The 22,797-nt window shown below is 37.9% G+C and overlaps 1 pseudogene; it reads left to right on the top strand.

The window, feature by feature from the left end:
- Positions 1 to 16,767: 16,767 nt before the first annotated feature.
- The window catches only part of LOC121831169 (large ribosomal subunit protein eL18 pseudogene), a 52,772-nt pseudogene continuing 46,742 nt past the window's right edge, over positions 16,768 to 22,797 (top strand).

The raw sequence follows: 22,797 nt of genomic DNA, 5'->3' as shown, positions 1-22,797 counted from the left end.
CAGACATGGTGCTGGAGAGGTAGTAGAGAGTTCTACATCTGGATTGGCAGGCTGAAGGAAGAAAGGGTGAGTCACTAGGCGTGGCTTGAGCTTCTGAAACTTCAAAGTCCATTCCCAGTGACACACTTTCTCCAAAAGGGACACACCTACTACAGCAAGGCCTCATCTTCTAATAGTGCTACTTACTGGTGACCAAACATTCAAATCTATGAGCCTTTGGGGGCCATTCCTATCCAAACCACCACATCACTCATTCTGTTCTACTGAACTACATGTCTGCTTTTGTGCCAGTATCATGATATTCTGGTTAGTTTTAGTCAACTTGAGACAAATTAGAATCCCCTTGGAAGAGAGAACCTCAATAAAAACAAAAACAAACAAACAAACAAACAAAAAATCCTGTCCCATCACATTGGCCAGTGGGCATGTTTGTTGAGAATTTTCTTGATTACTACCTGAAGGAGGATGGTCTAATTCACTGTGAGAAGTACAACACCTGGGCAGGTGAACCTAAATTATGTAACAAAGTTAGCTGAGCAAGACAGAGGAAATAAGCTGGTAAGTGGAGTTCCTCCGTAGTCTAATTCAGTTCCTGCCTCCAGATTACTGACTTGAGTTCCTGCTTTGGCTTCCATCAATGATGGACTGCATCTGTAAGTCACATAAACCCTTTCCTCACCCAAGTTGTTTTTAGAAAGTGTACTATCACAGTAACAGAAAGCAAAGTATGAAAGAAATTGGTACCACTAAGCAGGACACTGTTGTGATAGACCTAACAACTATGTTTTTGAAATTTATTTTCATGCAATATATTTTGATCACATTCTTTTCCATTTCCCCATCTCCTTCTAGATTCTCCACACCTCTCTACTGACAAAACATCATGATCTTTCTCTCTTTCTTTCTATCTCCAAAACAGTGCTAGGATTTAAAAATAGCACACCCTATAAATGTAAGGTAAACATACCGAGAAAGAAATAAGGAGAAACAGTTACCTTTCATGAAAGCTTCATAAAAAAATCTTAGGCTAATTCTAACCAAGTATGTGAAATACTTTATAATAAAAGTTTTAAGACATTAAAGAAAGAAATTAAAGAAGACACAGAAGATTGAAATATCTCCCATGCCCATGGATTGGTAGGATTAATATTATAAAAATGGCTATCCTACCCAAAGTGGTCTACATATTCAGTGCAATCCCCATCAAAATTCCAACAGATTTATTCAGATAAATTGCAGAAAAAACCCTTTAATTGATATAGAAATGATGAAAAAAAGGGTAGATTATTAAATCTACTTTAATCTAAAAAATTACTGTTAATCTTACATATTTTACATGTGTGGATTTTAGTTAATTGATACAAATTTAAAGTTAGTTTTGTTATACTGTATGTATATTTCTACTCTTGTTTAGGGTATTATTTTTATGAAGCTCATTTAAAAATGTAATATATAATTAAGAAATATAGATTAATAGTCATCTATAATTGCAAACTTGTGGTCATGTTAAGTATGTTTTCAAGGTCATGCAGAGATATTTTTAAGATAGATAGGCAATCTCCAAACACTTCAAAGACCTATAGAATATAGCGTTTAAAATGTTTTAAGAAGTTAGACTTTTCTCGACAGTGAGACATGTCTGTTCCTGATATCACCAATTACTTAAAAGAGGATGATGAGCATCAAAGAAACTCCATATGAAGTTTGTTTTTTATGGTAAAAGCTAGCCATGTGGGCAAAGAAAGTGCCTTTGCCTCAACTGCTGACAGTATGCTTTACAATTTGGACAAGCAGGACACACACACTCACAAAATGACTGCAGAACTTTGTCAAGACAAAGACAGTGCTTCAAAAACCCTGCTTCACAAATAAGTCTGTCAGATGTGCTAGGCCTGTAAACCAAAGATAGATGCCTCAACATTGCAGAGGAACTTTGGGTGACTGTCCAGGGAGCCTGCTGTCCCTGTTACTAGGTATAATTACATTCTTCTGAAGTCTTTGATGGAGTTGAAGACTAGATAGTTATAGTTTTCTTTGGTTATAATAAAAGATAAATTAGATACAAACCTTTAGACTCACCAAAATAAGATAGATAATTAAGTATTTTCACTAATTTTGACAAATGCAAATGGATTGGATATTGTTACTGTAATTCTTATTTAATAACTTTTTTTTTTACTATATTAAGGTTAAAACCTTTTTAATTTAACAAAAAAAGGGAAATGCTGTGGGATAATGCTCTTGTATACTGTAAAGATTTATCACTTGAATTGTTTTAATAAAACGCTGATTGGCCAGTAGCCAGGCAGGAAATGTAGGTGGTTTAAGCAGACTGGGAGAATGCTGGGAAGAGGAAGGCTGAGTCAGGAGTTGCCAGCCAGACGCAGAGGAAGCAAGATGACAAGGCAGAACTGAGAAAAGGTACCAAGCCACATGGCTAAACATAAATAAGAATTATGGGTTAATTTAGGTGTAAGAGCTAGTCAGTAATGTACCTGAGCTAATGGCAGAGCAGTTATAATTAAAATAAGCTTCTGTGTGGTAATTTTGGAAGCATCTGCTGGGTATTAGGGAGTTGTTGGTGGAAGAGAAACTTCTACCTACATTTAATTTCACATGGAAATACAAAAATTCCAAGATAGCAAAAACAAAAATGGATAATAACAGAACTGAAGGAGGTATGTCAGCTCCAGACTTCAAGCTTTATTGCAGAGCTTTGGGATAAAATAATCATGGTTCTGTCATAAAAGCAAACACGTTGATCATCAGAATTGAATGGAAGACCCAGATATAAGTCCACACAACTACAGACACCTGATTTTCAACAAAGAAGCAAAACAAACAAACAACAAACAAAACCCACAGAAGAAAAGACAGCATCTTCACCAAATGGTGCAGCACAAACTGGATAACTGCATGTAGAAAAAGGAAAATATATCAATATCTACCATCCTGTACAAACTCAACTCCAAATGGATCAAGGACTTCAACATCAGACCAGAAACCCTTAATGCAATAAATGAAAAAATTAGGAAACAGACTTGATCTTATAGGCACAGGAATGGACTGTCTTAACAGGACACAGACAAAACAAGCATTAAGACCAAAACTTAATAAATGGGACCTCATAAACCTAAAACATTTCTGTACAACAAAGGACATCAATATCTAAACAAAACATCAGCCTATAGAATGGGAGAAATTCTTTACCAACTATATTTCTGTTAAAGGATTTGTATCTAGAACATATAAAGCACACACACACACACACACACAAAAAAAAAATAAACCCCTCAACATCAAGAAAACAAATAACGAAATGTAAAAATAGGATACAGAATGAATTATTATGGGTGTTTGGAAAATAGGAATGTTAAGTAATGTGCAGATGATGGAGGCTGGGCTTGTGAGGTTTCAGAAAAAAGCAAACACTCTATTGAGTCCACTGATATGACATTTTGGATTAAGACCCTGTAAGAATGAGACAAATTATTATCTGGGCCGACAAATCAGCTGTGATTTTAACAAGAGGTTAGTGACACTGCAGTGTACCTTTACTTTACAAGTACATTGATGCTGGTAAGTTGAGACTGAAAAAACAACAAAACAAACAAAAACCAACTATGATTAATAATAATAATAATAATAATAATAATAATAATAATAATAAAGCATCATTGATGTGAAATCTTCAGAGAAGTATTTTTTCAGGTTCAGTAAAAAGAAGCTGTGGTCACCATGAGGGCAAAGCTGTATGTCAAGCTGGAAACTGAACTTGGCAGTGTGTAAGAGTCTCCTGTATGGTACTGGTTTGCAAGGGTGAAGGTATGGAGGTGAGCAACTGAGGCTTGATACTTTGAGAGACCAGGAAAGGCTATTGGTGAAGGTGCAGCTTCAGTTAAAATGGAAAGCCCAGGAATGAAGTTCTCATTGAGAGGTTGAAGCTTGGCACCATGTGACATGGTTGGAATTCCCGAGGAAGACAGGAGAGGCCCTTGGTGAAGGTGTGGCCACAGTTGCAGTGAAGACTACATACGTTGCAGATGCTAGGGCTGTGGGATGTCCACCAACGACAGTGGCAGGTGTGGTGTGAAGCTAGCATGAGCCTACAAGAAAGACTGTGTGCTGCAAGTGGTGGAACTGGAAAAAGTATGATTATTTAAACTTTTGGAGCCCAGAAGATAATACGTGAGTTCCAGATCTGGATATGGAGTTCTTTATGCTGTTAAAGTTTAGTTTTGCTTTGATCTATTTGTAACTGTGCTGCGATTCATCTGACTTGAAAATAAAATTTAAGAAGTAACTTATTTTGGACTTTACAGTACACAATGAAGAGATACTGAATTTTAAAAACAGAAAATGGAGCTGGGCGGTGGTGGCGCATGCCTTTAATCCCAGCACTTGGGAGGCAGAGGCAGGCGGATCTCTGTGAGTTCGAGGCCAGGCTGGGCTACAGAGTGAGTTCCAGGAAAGGTGCAAAGCTACACAGAGAAACCCTGTCTCAAAAAGACTGAAAATTTTGAAGTTACACTGTGTTTTGTATTGTGACATTAGCAGACAATTTTTAGGACATTTTAGAAAGAAAAGATTGTTGGTAGGATAGCGATGTGTTTGTGTGTCAAGCTGACAAGGGATCAGTTGTGGTGATCAGTTTTGTCAATTTGACACAAAGTAACCTGAGAAGATGGAAATTCAATTGAAAAATTATATCCATCAGATTGGCATGTGGGCATGTCTGTGGGATATTTTCTTGATTTCTAATTAAAGGAAAAGAGCCTAGTCCACTATGAACAGTTACACCCTGAGCAGGTGGTCCAGGTTCCACATAAGTGTATTTGAGCAAGCAGCAGAAACAAGCCTGTGAGGAGCGTTCTTCCATGCACTCTGATTTGATTTTTGCCTTCAAGTTCCTGATTAAGGTCCTGTTCTGACTTCCCTCTCCAATGTACCATGCACCATGATATAGATGTGTAAGCTGGAGAAACCATTTCATCCCCTAGATTGCTTGTGGCTCTGGTGTTCATCACAGCAACAGAGAGCAAAGCAGGACATACGACTCCGTAATAAAATTGAAAATCAGGTCTTTTGACACCTCCAGCATTGCTATTTCTTCTTAAGTTTGCTTTGACTACTCAGAGATTTTGTGCTTATGTATGCATTTCTGGATTATTTTACTGTTCTCTGAGGAATGTCATTGGGATTTTGGTAGGAATGCACTCAATCTATAGACTGTGGTAATATAGTCATCTGAACAATATTCTTGACCATGGAAGAATTTACATCTTGTACCATCTTTTTGAATTTGTTCAATGTCATTAGTTCTATTGTTGCACTCTTTTAACTCTATAATAAGTTTACTCCTATTTTAAAAAATACTTTTGAAGACATTGTAAATAGAATGGTTTTCTAATTTCTTTCTTAGCCTGTTTCCTATTGATATATAAAAAAGCTACTGGTTGTTGCATGGTAAGTTTATATCTTTCTGTTTTGGCTAAACTATTTATCAGATATAAGGATTATTTGGTTGATTCTTAGAGTCTCTAAGTCTAATATCTTGTTGTTTGTAAATAGAGACGATTTAACTTCTTCCTTTGCTATTTATAGCCCTTTAATTTCTTTTTCTTTTCTTACTGATCTGAGACTTGGAACACTATGTTGGGTACATCAGGTAGGCAGGTTGTACCAAGATGAGGAGAATTCTGCTAAAAGCCTTGCATGCTGTCTGACAATGCTCTTAGCCCACTGATTGGTGGAAAACTAGGGTGTTGTTAAGTTAATACATTCCAAGAGATTTTTATCTGTTTATCAGGTTGTTAGGTCCGGCTACAAAGGCACAAGGAATGACTATTTAGGAGTCTGAAGATCAGGGTAAATTGTAACTAAGCTCTGGAACCACAATATTCGAAAATCTCTACATTATTGAAATTTGAACCAATGCATCTTTGTAGACATGGTTCCTTCCTGGAAATTCCTGTTCACATGTATTATGTATAGTAAAGGAAAGGACAACCATGAGAAACTATTGAGGCAATATGCAAACTAAAATATGACAAATGAGCAAAGTAAAAAAAAAGGGTTTAGAGAAGAGAAACTAATTAAAATAAGTTAAAAAATAAAGTGAAAGGATTGCAGCTTCAGACAGTAATTTGCCCTAGTTGTGTTGACGTGGTTTGTCTCTCCCCTCTGACAGTCTCTCTTATTAGACTGTGCAGATTGAGCGAGTGCTATTGAGTCAACATGTTCTTGTAGTGGAGAGGACTTTCTGTTAGTACACTTTCTGCAGAAATACCTAGATCTGATCTACAGGAACACCTTGCCTACCAATTGCAGAGCTGTCTCTGGATTTTTTTTTTGGGGGGGGGGGCGTGTCTTTCCCTGCACAGGGCTTTCTGTGACTAGCTCCAAGGAGCTGTGGGAGTTTCACTGGCCTGATGTTTACTTTTGTTGCTAAGAGGGCTTTTGAATGGCATCTTTCAGGAAGAAGTATAGACTACAGTGAAAGTCCCAAGATCACATGCAGCTGGCTCAGGCCAACACTGGTCTAATGCACTGGTTCTAGTAAAGCTGTCCAGGGCATCCATGGATAATCAGTTTCAGGCTACTGTGCCATACATCTGCTTTTGTCTCCACAGTCTGCTCTGCTCCATGCAAACTGTAGTTGGCCTGGACACTTGCCAATTGCTAAGTATCATAAGTAATGTTAAGTAATGGCATGTGACTATAGAAGTCATTTTATTGTTTATTTTTATAACATAACACCTTGTGCATCTGAGTAAGCATTTCTGTCAACTATGTGTCAGTAAACCACAAACAAATCCAAATAGAAACCAGTGAAATCTCAGAGTTTACTATTGCAGAGTGACCTCAAGGAGATAGCCTTCAACAAAGATTTCAGTTAAGATCCTCTATAAAATCATCTGTTTTATCTCATTATCATGGAAAAGTTGTATACAGTAGGTCAGTAAGGGAAGATTCTCATGTTATCATTTGACTGGGGTAGGAGGATTACCTCATCTGTGACATCATTTAGAGGAGGCATGCAGATTATAAATGTCTCCCATCAGTTAAAGACCTTCTATTACATCACATTTCAATGTCATGTAGGTCTTTCTAATGGCTAATAGTCACTTAGCAAAATTACTAGGAAAAACTAGGTTCTATCTCTGGAGAGCAGTAACACCATAGATAAGAAGAAATGTAGAGTGTGATGGAATTAAAAATGTCAACATACAAATGAGGGATCACCCTAATACATTCAATCTTCTGTGTGTGTGTGTGTGTGTGTGTGTGTTCATGAGACACAAAATAAAGAAGACTTCCTTGAGAGGAGAGATGGTCAAACATTTGTCCATCACTATAATTTCAAGCATCTTTGAGTACTAACACTCGTTTGGTAATATAAGGCTCTTATAATAGTAACAGTATTTGCAGTGATGACATGGGTCATTGAAAAGGTGTTTCCACTTTAGGAATATTTTATCTAATGTATTATGTGTAATAAAATCTTTGGTTTAATATGGTGCTGCCATGAACTGTTAAGATACACCAACTGAGATTTCTATAGTATCTTATTTCTTTTAGTTAGTGTTTGATATTATAAAAATTGTCAAATAAAAACAGAATTTCTCATGCGGAATTTCTAAAAAGTTGGAGATAATGTATGTGTAGGTCTATATAGTATACAGGAGGCATTGATTTTGAATAAAGTCCATGATCCACTTTGTGAATTCACCTGCCTCTTTAAGTACATAAAGACTCGTGTTGTTTTTTTTTTTAACTACCCACCAATCTACTTATTCTACATGAGTATGTTACTATCTCTCTTTTAGACATCTGGAAACCAATTCCCATTATCCAAATATCTAGAGCTTACTCCAATACTATTTTCAGATACTAGGCAGACAGGAAAATAATTGGTCCATCCTTACTATGACCCACTTCCTCTATGACAGCATGGGAGCTGATTGATGACATAGTGAATGCAAGTGAAGACAACAGCAAAGACTTTTTTGTGTTGTTGTTGGTTCACACCACTGCCCACGCTTTGGTGATGCTCCATGCTGAAAGCCGGTTCACAGCACTTTTTATTGGCATGCATATGCTCAGCTGTCAATCCACAAAACACAAGCAATATATCAAGGAGACTGGTTTGCTAAAGTCTGGGAACTTTGGATTTGGGTTTGGCTTTCAGCTGTGTAAATACATTCTTGGAGTCATCCCACACCAGCAAATCTGAGCCTTGAAGGCTGGGACACTGTTTCCTGCTATATCTATGGGACATAGACCAGTGCTTAGCCCTTAATGGTTGGATGGGTGGAGGATCGAGTCACTCATTTAGCTTATTGCATTTAATGGAGATTGACTGCAAATCTCTTCTTGGATCTTTTTCTTCCAAAATGCCTTTGGAAAAGTGATTTCTCTCTTCTCTCAAAATCTGTTCTGTAAATCAAATGGTTTTTGTTGTTTTGGTTTGTGTTTTCATTGTTTCATTGAGCTGATGCCTCACTTCAGGCTGCAAAACCTCACTGGATACCCCTTCTCTTATTAAGTGAAGGCAAGCATGCTCTGTTCTCATCCTAAACACGCAGTGATTACTAATGATGACACACAGCACATTCTTCATGGAAAAGCTTTATTCTTGTGTTAAAGGGGAGGCAACCGGCAGTTGCTTTGGTGTTCATGGGACAGAAGTTTATTGGTTTCTGATGACTTAATAGACTTTCTGTTTTGAAGCATAATTGTAATGATTGCATTTCTGAGCATCATTAACATGACAGTGTTATTACTAAGAGGAAAATTTAACTGGAAATTTGATACATGAACAAAATCTCATATTTCAGGATGCAGGATTAATGCAGCACTAAAGTATGCTCTCAAGATAAGTGAGTGTTAGATTTCTTAGAATCCTTAATGCATCAGCACATATGATACATCACAGTTACAAACATGTAGAGTGACTTGAATACAAGTAAGCTAACTGTGACAATGGAAGACAAACTGGTAGGATGCCCCTTTTAAATCGCATTTTTAGAATTATAAGAAAGCCAGCTCGAACAAATTATGTGTGTATGAGTGGGTGGGTGTGCATATTTGCGTGTAGGTGCACATTTATGCAAATGTATATAGAAGTCAGAGGACAAAATTTGACAGATGAATGTTTGATCTTTAACAAAATTCACTCAGTTATATAGGAACCACTTTTCCAAATAGTATTGTGCTTGTCTGTAATAAAAACATTTTTTTTTCATATGGTAAGATGTACCCAGGAATAAAGGTCACTGTTTAGGCACCTTCTACCTTGTTTTCTAAGACAGGGTCTCTTACCAGACTGAGATTGCCAAGTAGGCTGGCCCCTAGCCAATGAGTCTCAGGGCTCTGTCTGCCTCTTCAGAGCTAGAATCAGCAGTGTAGGCACCATAGCATGCTTTCTGTGTGGATGCTGGGACTCACACTCAGGTATGCACACTGTTTTTCCTGATCATCAGTTGTACTCAAAAGTAGTCAGAGTGCCTCATTTTCATATAAATTTTCAACTAGAATTGTCAGAAGAACTTACCATGGTTACTGGGAGAGGGATTTCTGCTTTGGCTAGGAAGTTAGAATTCATGATTAATATCCTTTCTAATATGAAAACTCTGTTTTTGGTCTTGTGATTTACAATCTAATTGGTATTTGTTTTCTAGTTTAAATCTTCAGTACATTCCTAATAATAATTTCTGTGTAAAATTAAAATAAATACACTATTTCAAGAGATGTACGTTTGAATCTTAATATCATCCAGAGAGTTATATATCAACCATGTTGCTCAATATTTTTTGTGGTTGTGTGTCAGAAAATTTGTTTTCGTAAGATAACATGTACCCAAATGAAACTTTAGTTTTCTTATGTTCTTCCTTGAAGATTTCTTCCCTCAAGCCCCACTTATGTCTTTCTGTTTCCCCTTCATTTCCTTCCTTTTCAGGATTAGTGCTACTTTCACTTGAGCACATTCACTACAAATTCACCACAATACTGATAAACTTCTCTTCATCTCTCTCTCTGTCTCTGCCTCTGTCTCTCCCTCCTCCTCCCTCACTCTCCTCTCTTGTACTGGTCATTTTCTCTCTTTTTTTAATGACAAAAGTAACTTCCTATTTATTTATTTATTTGTTTGTTTGTTTGTTTGTTTGTTTGTTTGTGGCTGGGTGTATTTTGCTTATGCATGTGTGCAGGTCAACCACATGCATGCCTAGTATCTACAGAGGTCAGAAGAGGTGCTCAGATCCTCTGGGATTGGAGTTAATAATGGTTGTGAACCACCACGTGGTTGCTGGGAATTGAACCCAGGCCCTTTGAAAGAGGAGCCAGTGCTCTCAACAATTAAGCTGTCCCAGACCATGGGAGGCCAACTCCCAGATCTGCTCCAGGGTAAATAAAAAGAACTCCTCAGAGTAGTGAGGGCTAGGGAAACTTTTTTTATCTGAGAGTATTTAGAAATAAGTTTCTATCTGTCTGACTGGTAAAATAAGGAAACACGCATGTTTTCTGATGGTGACCTTCTTTTTTAGTTCATCTTATAAATGGTCTCTGACTCTTTCTGTCTCCACATAGCTACAGTCTATACATACAGCTATATATCTTTCTTTACATACATAAGGCCATACATCTCCACACACAGTTACATCTGTTTTCATTCACTCTTTGTTCACTCCCTCCCTCATTCATTCATGCTCTCTCATTTTTCTCACCTTCTCTATAACACTTCTTCTTCCTCTTTCACTCAGCACACATACACTTCACTCGCATTCTGCATCCCTTCATCCTCTACATTTCCACTGCTTTCTCTTAGCTGAACTCTGAACAATTAAATATTATATTTTCAGGGTCTTACCCATTCTCATAATACATGATAAGTCACACCGTTTTCTCAGGCTAGTTAGGTCATAAAGACTGGCCAGTGAGTAAACGCTTGGCCTTGCATGTAACTTTTTCCCAGACAAAGAATGACATTGAAATTCAGAACTTAACAATAACAGTTGGCTGAACCTTGAATGGTAGAGTATGTTCAGAAGGAGAATTATTGCAGGGAGTTATGTCTACCAGAGTTGCTTCAGTTCTGACCTTGAATCATCAACAAACAACATCTGGGATCTTGTCTTTGTGCATTTTCTGCAGGGGCAGCTTAGTCTGTTCTGAATTGTTCTGAAGTCTAAAATTAGCTGTCTTTGACACTGAGAATAGTGTTACTTTCTTGTGTCAGTTAAGAAAAATACTCTGATATTATTTCTATATATCAGAATTATACATAAATCATGTTACTGACCATCCACAACTGTAAGTGTTCCCAAAGATATAAAACACACTACCAGTGGGTTGTGGAAGGAACCACCCAGCTATTCTTTTTATCGAGGTAAGTACTGCTGTAAGTCATTGGATTTATAAAACTGAGGATAATGAAAAACATCATTAAACTATAGTCCAGGACTTAGACTATCTCCTTGTTCACAGCCAGCATGTGCTCAGAAAGCATTAGGGATGACCCTAGTCACTCCAGCTGAGAGGAGATAGTGAAGGCAGTATATTGCAAATTTAGTGTAAGAATCACCTGGTGGCCTTGTTAAACTACAAATGCCAACCCTACCTGAGGTTTTTTATTTACTCAGTCTCCCCAACAAGTACCCAGGTGCTACTGATGTGGCTGGCTCACAGATAAACTTCAAGAACAACCTGGGTAAGGATTTACAGCTTACCTTTGTCAGAATTGGCCTAGAGCTACAACTGTGGGCAAGTGGGGTTCAGTATTGTCTGTCTTAGCATACCCACTCCTTTCCTTAATGTCATGTACATTTGCGGCAAGCCTAGATCACTTCTTTATGGTTTTTATAGTGAAGCACTCAATGCCAGCTGCATTTTGTGTTAGAGTGGGAGTGGCCAGCTGGGAGATAAGCAGAAAAATCTAACTTTTGTCTTGTGCTTTAAATGCTTCCAGTGACTCAGTTGCAGGTCAGAGAGAATTACCATTCCATCACAAGGGAGTGCTTTTCTACATGAAGATATTCTTCTCTACAAAGTCATCTTGCCTCAGGGATTTGAAGGTCTACTGAATTCTGAATATTTCACTTGGCCTGGATACATAACTGAATATTTTATTTTGTCAAGTGCATTTTGTCTATTCGGTACCTTCAGTAATTCCTCTTCACCTATGCAGACTCCAAAGGTGACCTATAAAAAGCCTTAAACTAATCCCCAAGTCCTCAGGCACTTCTTTTAAGTCTGCCTTTTAAATACCAGTTTAAAACCTTGTATAGTTCTGAGACACTTTAGTTGTTCTACCTCTTATTTGGATTATGCGTTTTCACTGGGCCCTAAGATATGATGCTTCTGCTGAACCTTTGCTTAGCTTTTAAATCCCACTGTTATTCTTTCTCTACACCTTTGAACACGTGAATATCATCTCAGTACTCTACCTTAAGTCTACATCTCTCCACTTCTATTGTCTGTGTTTTGGCATATATATATATATATATATATATATATATATATATATATATATATATATACATATATATATGTATATATATGTGTGTGTATTTATATGTATATATGTGTATATGTCTGTATACACACACATATATATCCCTTTGCTGTATTAAAAGACATATTTCATAGTCAGAAAAACAAAATTCTGATGTCTAGAATTTTACATCCCAAATTACTAAATTCAGTGTTTACAAAATATTCCAAGACTTTAGAACTCAATGTATACCTATTCCACATTTTTTATTTTATTTCAAGTGTTGTAGAGGCTGACTTGGACTAACTTGGACTGGATTGCATTCAATTGAGTTGTTGGTCCACTGGGTACCTTGGAAATCCCCCAAAAAACCCAGGCTGTTGCTAAGACAATGGATGGTTCTCTGAAAATTGACAGTGGGGCCCCATTGCTGAGGACAATACACACACAACTCAGGAAACATGGAGAAGTTGTGCTGGTTCTTACATAGGTCCTTCACCCCTGCATTCTAATGTCTTTGATAGGGGAAGGTACTCTGCAGATTACCAAAAGAGAAATGTAAATACCAACCCAGCCATAAAACCTTTGACCTATAATCTGTCCTGCCTGAAAAATATTCTATGACATTGGTGACACCGAATTTGTGGGAGTAGCCAATTAATGTCTCATTAGACTTAAGGTGCACTCCACGAGACAGAACCCATATCTGAATCTGCTTGGGTGACCAAGAACCAGAGACTAGATAGCCCAGAGACCTGGAGTAAACCCAAACACTACTAACCTAAAAAATATCGATAGCATGACTCCTAATGATATTTTGCTATACTCATAGATCAGTGTCTTATTCAGTCATAGTTAGAGAAGCTTCCTACAGCAGATGGAAACAATTGCATAGAGCCACGGCCAGATATTATGCAGAGAGACAGAGTCCTTGGAACATACAACTCTAAATAAGATGTCTCTATCAAATCCCTCCCATCAGAGCTCTGGGAACCCCAAAGAAGAGGGGAAAAAAAGAGTGTAAGAGCTAGAAGGGATTAGGCTTTCTAAATCAACTGAACAAGGCTTGAAGGAACTGACAGAGACTGAAACAGCAAGTACAGGGCCTATATAGGTATGCATCATGTTGTCTGCATATTTATTGTAGCATTTTTATAGGACTCTTGAGGGTGTGAATGAGTGGGTCTCTTGTTCTTGTGCTTATTCTTGGGCTCTTTTCCTTCTGTTGGGTTGCCCTATCCAGCCTCAATATGCTGTTTTTTGTTTTATGATATTGTATTTATTTTATCATGTTTGGTTGTTTGAAAAAAAGGAAAAGAAAGAAAGAAAGAAAGAAAGAAAGAAAGAAAGAAAGAAAGAAAGAAAGAAAGAAAGAAAGAAAGAAAGAAAGAAAGAAAGAAAGAAAGAAGGAAAGGATGTATTTACCAGTCACATGAAGCTGGGGGTGGGGGAGACTGGTTTCAAGTCATAATACTTGACACTGAATTCTGGTCTCTGTCTTCAACATTCTCAGTTCCACTTCTCAAATCTTTCCTTATGAGAGCAACTCAGTATCCCCTCAAACACACATTTCTTTGTCTAGCAGTAAGAGAGAGCAACTGTCTATCAGCAACTCATCACCTCCAAGAACTGTTCCATCTGTTTTGTCTGGGGTCCTATGACCTCTGAAACAGTCTTCTGGCGAGCAGAATGCCAGTGTTTTAGACTTGGGTTTTGTGTTCCATCATTGGAGCTGAGCTGGCAGAGTGCCTGTGAGAACATTTAAGTAATTAGGGAAAGGTAAATCTTTACATTAAAGATACATGTCCCCATCTGTACTCTATTCAGAGGAGAGATGAAATTTATAGAAAATGTCCTTTTTACCTATTTATCACTTATTATTTCCCTCTCAGACCATGAGACATTGACATATCATTTCTAACTTGAATTGTAAATAAGTTCTTTGTTTCATCAGGGTTTATAATAGATATGTAATATTTATAAATAAACTCTCCATACAACAGATTCATGTTTTTTTTTCCTGCTACTTTACTTAAAATTAGGTCAGAACTACAGTGTGAACAAAGGAATTTTTGGAAGGTAGAAAACTAACATTAGTGGGAGTTTAGAAAAAGACAAACTTGTTATTTTTATGTTATGTGGGATTGCGTGCATCATACATTCATGTGTGAGGCCATTTGTTACTTTATTTTGTGTGCAGGTATGCATTATATATTCACGTCTGAAGGATTTTTCTTCTTTTATTTTGTGTGGGAATGTATGTGAATGGGATGTGTGTGATTTCCCATTCTAAAACCTTATAAAAGAGAAGAACAACATTGATGAAATAATTAGAAACAATTAAGACACACACTTAGCTGAAACCATTAGTGTTGTTTTATTGATGTGGCCTTACATCATTCTGGTTTGCTCACATTCCCTGCAAAGGAGTTTCAAAGTATTCACTGTTTGAAATAGCCAGGTAGTTTTACTTATCCCTTTTGACTCTTCCATGCCACTCGTACCTCACCTGGGAATAAGTCACAAGTCTTTGACATGGCTGCACAGTCCTGGAGGCTCTGGCCCTGTTACTTCTTTTGCGGAGGCTCTGCCTCCTTCCTGCCCACTCACTTTGTGGAAATTTCACCAACCATCTCCCAATACCTGATTCACACCCTCAAAGCAGTTAAAGGATGATAATTCTGATTGGTATGACTTCCCCTGGAGACCGATATTGTCTTCAGTAATACTGTTTGGTTACAGTTAGAGACTCTGGACCTGGAGAACATTTTGTTTTAGAAGGGGCTGGTAGCCACATGAGACTGAGAACTTTCAAAAGACAAGCCTTAAAACAAATAATGGTGACAGATTGTCTTCTGGGAAAACATTTATAAATTGATTTGCTTCCAGTTGGAGAGGGTTTCTCACATCTTCACAAGATGCTATCCTGGTTAGAATGGTAATCCTGTCTCTAGCAGCACTGTACCCTTAGGTGGTTAAAGTATTATTAAATTTTAATTTGCAGTTGACTCCCTCCCATTGCTTCTTCAGCACACTGCTAGTTTTGTACATCAGAATCAAATCCTCTAGTTGGCCTCCTTTTTGCAGCTCCAGGGAACCGGGGTTGCGAATGCTTGCATAAAACCTTTCAAATATTGGCCTCCTATATCTGTATAAGGGTACCTGGTATTCTGAACTAGCTCAAACAACAACTCCATTATCCTTTCTTTGGAAGATAGGCGAGAAATAACTGGGGTAGTTATTTTTCCTTTAGGAAGTCCTAAATTTGAATCCTTGTAGATAAAAATTGATTGGCTTTAGAATATTTGAAGGTTCACCTGTACACAGGTAAAATTAAAAGGAAAAGCTATTACAGATTTAAGAGGAATAGTTCTGGCTGGGGACAATTTTGACTACATCATCCAAGTTAAACAATGAGCACAAGATTCATGGGACATGGAAGAAGGAGGTAAGGGACCTAAATGGCCAAACATGCTCAGATTTTTAATATGACAATTATCAGCTCTTGAGCTTCCCAAACATCTAGGGCTTATCCATTGTTTGCATCTCAAACCCTACAGCTGACTCTTCGTGAATTCTGAAGGAAACATACATTTCAGAAAATTCAACCAATCTTTTGTCTAGAGTTTGGATCATAATAGACACTGAATCACAGCGGGTGGGTTGAAGATAAGTTTTAAAATCATAATAAAATGTTCCTGTTCCTTTATCCTAGAAGTCTGTGAAGATAAGAGTCTGTGTATGTTTTATTCATCACAGCACCCCATCACCTAGAACTGAAACACAGTATACACTCAGTAAATATCATTGCATGATGTAGTCAGGCACTGATATCCCCTACACACTAAAGGAGCCAACAGGGGTAATTCACATCTTTTCAATCTACCATCAAAGACATGGATATGTAGCCTCAGCCCAGTCTACAAAACATTCCTGATGGCCTCTTTGATAGTAAAGTGTGGGGAATGGGAGGGGTTGAAGGGAAAGGACATGGGAGGGCCTGAAGGGAGGAAAAGGAAGGGAGAAAGTGATGGAACTGTAGTTTCATTAAAAATGTAAACAATTAAATTTCAAAAAGAAAGACCCACTTCACACAGGCTGTATCTCATACCCCTGCACTCTCCCATGTAGAAACTTCAAGGCAACAAAGTGACAATTCAAACATGACTGCTGGCCTTGCTGCTGAGAAACAGTCTGTCTATAAACTGGTCATGTGTCAGTGTTTTAATCCAGCTAAATAAACACTGAGTCAATCCACTGGTAAAAGATCAAGCATGGAAACAGACAAACCTAAAATATTCCTGAATGAGAGTTTAAACCTGGAGAAAGAGATGCAGGTTGGTGTGGATACTCTTCATACACGAAGAGTTGGAGCAGATGGCTGGAGTGGTTGTCTCAGGTCTGCTTCAGTGGCTGTGGTGTCCTGTACAATCATAAGGTAAGACTGGAAACAGTTTTTATCAGGCTTGTCCTTAGCTGTAGACTGTAGTTCTTACTGCCCTATCTCCCTCAATGATTCTTTCTAAGCCGGACTGAAACTCTTGTCAAGTTTCTTCAGTATCTGTTATTGCCCTTCTGAACACAGTACCTGCAATTCACTTTTGTGACTCACTTCCTGAGCTGACTGGCACAAAACAGGGGTAACAAGAAATCCATAAAACCAAGGAGTTAGGTAAGGGTTTTTTTCTCTGTTCGGTGTACTGTAACAAACCACCAAGACTTGGTTAGCTTCTAAATCACATAAATTTATTTCTGAAATTTCCAGACGCTAGGAAGTCCAACATCAAATAACTCATAGATTCAGCATCAGGTGAAGGGTGGTGTTCTGATACAGGGAACACTTCAGAGGTACTGAGTTTTATGTTAGAAGGAGCAAAGAAATTCTGTCAAGAGTGCTGTGTTTCACTGGTATAATTCAGGAAAGCCCTCATCTTCTGACATAACCACCTGTGCTTCTCAGTGCCATCTTCATGGAGTAGGACTTCATCACTAGCACCCTATTATGGATCAATGGATAGAATAAAGTAAAACATGTAGCTCTAAGCCACATGTGGATCAAGAGGAGGGCATGAAATCAACAAGAATTCTGCCAGAGCTTCAAAGATGGTTTGGAAACATGAATAGGGAGCAGGAGAAGAAGTGGGTGTCCCTTTATTAGTTTCTGCACAGTATGGCTGATGGACAATGTACAATTAAGCCTGGCTTAGAACATGGGTGGTTAGTATTATTTCTACTTTTATATTGTCATGAAGACATGAAGACTCAGTTATAGAAGTATGAACATACTCGTATAACAACAAGTGATTATTTTCTATTAATTAATATAATGTAAGGGGAGTATTTGAGGAAGCAAGGGGAAAAGAGCTTCCAGATGAGATCAGAGAACACAACAGAAGTCGAAAAGGAGGATGACATATTTTTTCCTGGGTCTGGAAGGGAATCTTGAGACTCTAAATATACAAATGGAAACTCTGCTATCTTCGTTCACCAAGAGCAGTGGTTTCCAACCTGTGGGTTGAGACCCCTTTGGGGTTGCATATCAGATATTTATATTAGGATACATAACAGTATCAAAATTGCAGTTATGAAGTAGCAACAAAAAATAATTTTATGGTTGGGGAGTCACTACAACATGAGGGACTGTATTAAAGTGTCACAGCATTCGGAAGGTTGAGAACCATGGGTCTATAGACTCCTTTTGGCTCAGTTCTGTAGACTCTGGATATACATGTCAATAAACTTGCTTTATGAACTCATTAATCTGGGAGACTGGCTTGAATTTTAACACCATTTACTTTTTGCATTTATATTATATTCACTGGCACATTCTACTTTGAAAATGAATCCTTTCGTTATGCAGCAGTCAAGACTTAGAAAACAACACTCAGCATGGGGTCTGTGTTTTCATCATTAGTAAGTCAGAAGTGAGTTCCACCGAAGCAGATGATTTCCTGCTCAGAGGCCATCACACTGAGACCCACGCCCTGGGCTGAGGGGAGAAGGAGAGGAGTGGGGACGTTTTTTAGAGTTCTCATCCTTTCTCACTGCTGACCCTTTGCACCTGGCTTGCAAATGTGGAAATACAATTACATAAAGAAGTTGAACTTGAGGAAGAAAGTTAAGTAATTCAGAACCACAGTGTCTCTGACTTTCTTAGTATTGCAGATGAATATCAAAACAATAGCTAACATTTCAAAGTGATTGTGAATGTTGGGTATTTCATACGTCATTGTTACCATCCCCAAAACAAATTATGGAATTGGGCCAATGTATCTTCTGCCGGGACCACCCTCTAAAGATTTGAATGTTTGATGAGTCTTGTTCTGTTTGCTTTCAGTGAGTGGGAGCTACCGCACAGCAGAGGGAGCATCTTATTTGTTAGGTTGGCTGCCATTCATTCCAGTGTCCTGCTTTGTCACACACACTTGAAGGTGTGGTTTGTATACATTTAACTGTATGAAAACAACACATGGGCTGGAGAGATGGCTCAGAGATTAAGAGCATTGACTGCTCTTCCCGAGGTCCTGAGTTCAATTCCCAGCACCCACGTGGTGCCTCACAACCATCTGTAATGAGATCTGGCACCCTCTTCTGTGTAATAATAAATAAATCTTAAAAAAAGAAAAGAACACATACCTAACAAGATATAGCAGAAGTTCAATTCTGTTTATCACATGTAGGTATAACCATCATAGTTATAACTATGAAAAGTTATTAACTTTTCAGCTTTGCTTGCTATATCTGAGGGACTCTGAGTCCCAAAATTTCCATTGGGCTTTAGCTTTGTAAATCCTTAGATCTATGTCTCTCTGCTTCTGTCTCTGTCTCTGTCTCTCTCTCTCTCTCTCTGCCAAGGTCTCATTTAGTTCAGGCTGCCCTTGAACTTTCTATGATGAACATTGCCTAGAATTCTTTCCTGATTCTGTATATTATCACACCTAGAAAATATCTTGATTTTTTTCCTCCATAATGTTTAATTAGTGTTGTTTGACCAATGTTATACCCATTATTGTTTCCTCTTCTATTAACCTTGTTGTTATGTAATTGAAAGCTGATCTATCAGTTCCTCCTCCTCCCCTCCCCCTCCTCCTCAATTGTCATTCGGGAGACAATGTGCTGAATGAGACAGTACATGGAGTCTGCATAATCACATCCTCCATTTGACAACAAATGCTTAAGTTACCCTCTTAGAAACCCAAATAATATCCTACCCAGTGAGTGAAGGTGAATCTCTGGGAATCCCAAGCTAGTCATGGCTGCATAGTGGGAAACAGGTAGGGGAGGGTAAGGTAGAAGAAGAAAGAACCAGAGGAGGAGGAAGAGGAGAATAGGAGGAAGAGGAAGAAGGAGGAGGAGAAGGAAAAGAAGGAGAAGGAGGAGGATCAGGAGCAGGAGCAGGAGGAGGAGGAGGTGTGATTATATGACTAGAGTTGCCATGTTCTATAACATAAATACTGCTTAAGTGTAAGTATTTATATTTATTTCATCAAAAAAAAAAAAAAAAGAATTCCTGTGTAGTTGTGGAATTTTACAGCTTATCCCACTTAGTTATATTTTTCATTGAGGGTGAACACTTGACGTTTGACCTAACTCTTTTATCCTTTCAATAACACCTTTCAGAGCAGTGAAAGAATCCATCATTTTTCTTAAGACAATTTAGTCAGCTGTGGATGTTCCCTGCAACCTTCAATTCCTTTCATTGTTCTCCATTTTAAAGACATTGGAGTGCACACGAGAGTGTCACGGCTGTACTGTTAGTGGCCAATGCTATGTTATGCCACATTGCATTGGGGAGGGGGAGCAAGACATTAGAAACTGTTTCCAACTCAATAAGGACTTTTTGATGTCTTTGGGTGTTTGTTCTTCTAGGAATCTTTTAGTTCATTCTTCATAATATGTCTAAATGAGTAACTCTTGCCTCAAGATTTAATTGTTTTACCTTTGTTACAAGCCTGATGGCTTTATTGTCTGTTTTCATATTTATTATATAATTATCACATTTTGCAATTCTGAATCTCTTGTAGTATGTGATATTTTATATGCTCTTATTAAACAAGATATTTCAGTGAGATTTTATGAAATCCAGAGTTATATATGTTGCTAACTTGCCCCTAATTATAACACAATGAATACCGATACATTGTTTTAGAAATTAGTTCCTTAAAAGGAACAAGATCTTCTATTGTTAAAATAGCTTATCTACTATACAGCTATTGTTGAAATATCTGATACGCTACATGTACATTATATGTCAAAAGGCTTTCAGTAACTATATATTTTATTCTATTGAGTATGTATTTGTTAGACTGGGTTTTATGAAATATTAGCAGCACATTCTACATCTCCCAGTAAATGAATAAAACTTGTACCATCTCTACACCCTAATTTATCAGGAGCTTGGAACAGTTCAGGATTTAAATTGTGTAATTACTTTGGCTTTAGCACAAGCACGTTTTAGACATAAAAGAACAGAGCACACCAGGAGTAATAACAAGCCCGTGACAGGCCTATCAGCTGGACAGATGGTGGTAATTCTGGTTAAGTGTCCTCTTCTACAGTGCTTGGAAGCACAGTAGGTGTAATATTCAAAACTGGAATGCATAACTCAGAACTACACAGGTTTTGAAAATAGCAAAATGAGAAACTAGTGGGTAGACTTTAATTTATAAGCAATTGTTAAATTATTTTGAGTGAAAAAATTATTCTTTTGTTTGTGTATTAAGCTGAAATTGTGACATCTCTGAACATAATTTTGAGAGTTGTATAGTATATAGACCTTTTATTTTCAGATTTAATGCTTTTTTATTTAAAAATTTTGAACAAAGATACTCCTTGTCCTTATTTTCTTCACTGAGAATTCTATTTAATTTGAATTTTATTTTGCTTTGAAATAAGGTATAGAATGAAGTGTTAAACAGTCTTATTAGTAAAAAACCTAGAGCCAGATATCAGGGTTAAAATCTGAGAGATCAGAGAGACAGAACAAGCCACAGCCAACCTCACCTTGCCAACTCCTCAGCTGATCTTGTTTCCTCAGACTGAAAGCCTTACTGGAATAGATCTCAGCTGAATTGCTGCTAAAAAGGTTCTAGTTCCTGGTCCTTATGTCTTATATACCTTTCTGTTTCCTGCCATCACTTCCTGGGATAAAAGGCATGTGTCGTTCCCAAGTAAGACATGAAATCTCAAGTCCTGGGATTAAAGGAGTGTGTACTTCCCAAGCAAAGACGTGAGATCTCAAGTGCTGGGATTAAAGGTGTGTGCCACCATGCCTGGCTCTGTTCCTAGTGTAGCCTTGAACTCACAGAGATCTGAATGGATCTCTGCCTCCAGAATGCTAGGATTAAAGGTGTGTGCTACCACTGCCTGACCTCTATGTCTAATCTAGTGGCTGTTCTGTTCTTTGACCCCAGATAAGTTTTATCAGGGTACACAATATATTTGGGGGACACAGTATATCACCACAATAAGGGAATATGCACTGTGTCTGAGGGGGAGCTCTTATACACATCTTCCTCCCTCTTATCTCTTTCATGAAGGAGGAGGACATAGCACAGAGGAAAGCATCGCCGCATCACCACCTTCATGCTGTAGGGAAAGGCAGTAGCATGAATGCCCACATGGCGGTTTTAAGGAGAATTTCCACAACTGTAGAAAGAAATGTAGCTTCACATCTGAGCATCATGTTAATGGTATCCAATGTACATGTTTTGAAATATCTGACAGCTATAGAATGTGTACTGGACTTTGGAGCTTCCTCTACCAACAATTTCATCTTTTTCCCTGTATGTTCCCTTGTGATATTATAAGCTATAAGCCATGGTGTTTTTTATTTCTCATAGTTACTCAGTCAGAGGTAACAAATTATAAGAAAAATATTAATTTTACTCATCTACATTATATAAAGAAATGTTTTTTTTTCTTTAGGAACAAAAGAATCTAGATCTTGCTTTGGTTTGAAGCTTTAAAAATACTTTGTCATTTTTTTGTGTGTGAGCATTTGGTGTATTGAAACTACATGAGGTTGCTGGCCTTTCCTGCATGGCCCCTTTAGCAGCATGGTAATTGTCACTTTGCAGTTGTGTCTGAAAGGAACTGTGTGATCTTCACTGTGCACTGAGAGAAGAGACTGCCCTCAGATGCTGGGTGAGTCAATATGCAGTATCCATGACTCTCTGATAACTCGTAGAGAGGAAGAAAAATGCAGAGCATTTAAGTTGTAATTTCCACTTAGTTGCGGTGAAAAATTGGTCCCCAAAACAAACTCAGCTGAGTAGAGAGTGAGGCAGTGGCTCTCAATTTTC

This window comes from Peromyscus maniculatus, chromosome 7, assembly GCF_049852395.1.
Source record: "Peromyscus maniculatus bairdii isolate BWxNUB_F1_BW_parent chromosome 7, HU_Pman_BW_mat_3.1, whole genome shotgun sequence".
Classification (NCBI taxonomy): domain Eukaryota; kingdom Metazoa; phylum Chordata; class Mammalia; order Rodentia; family Cricetidae; genus Peromyscus; species Peromyscus maniculatus.
The sequence above is the reverse complement of the archived record's forward strand: the minus strand, read 5'-3'. Positions and strand labels throughout refer to the sequence as shown.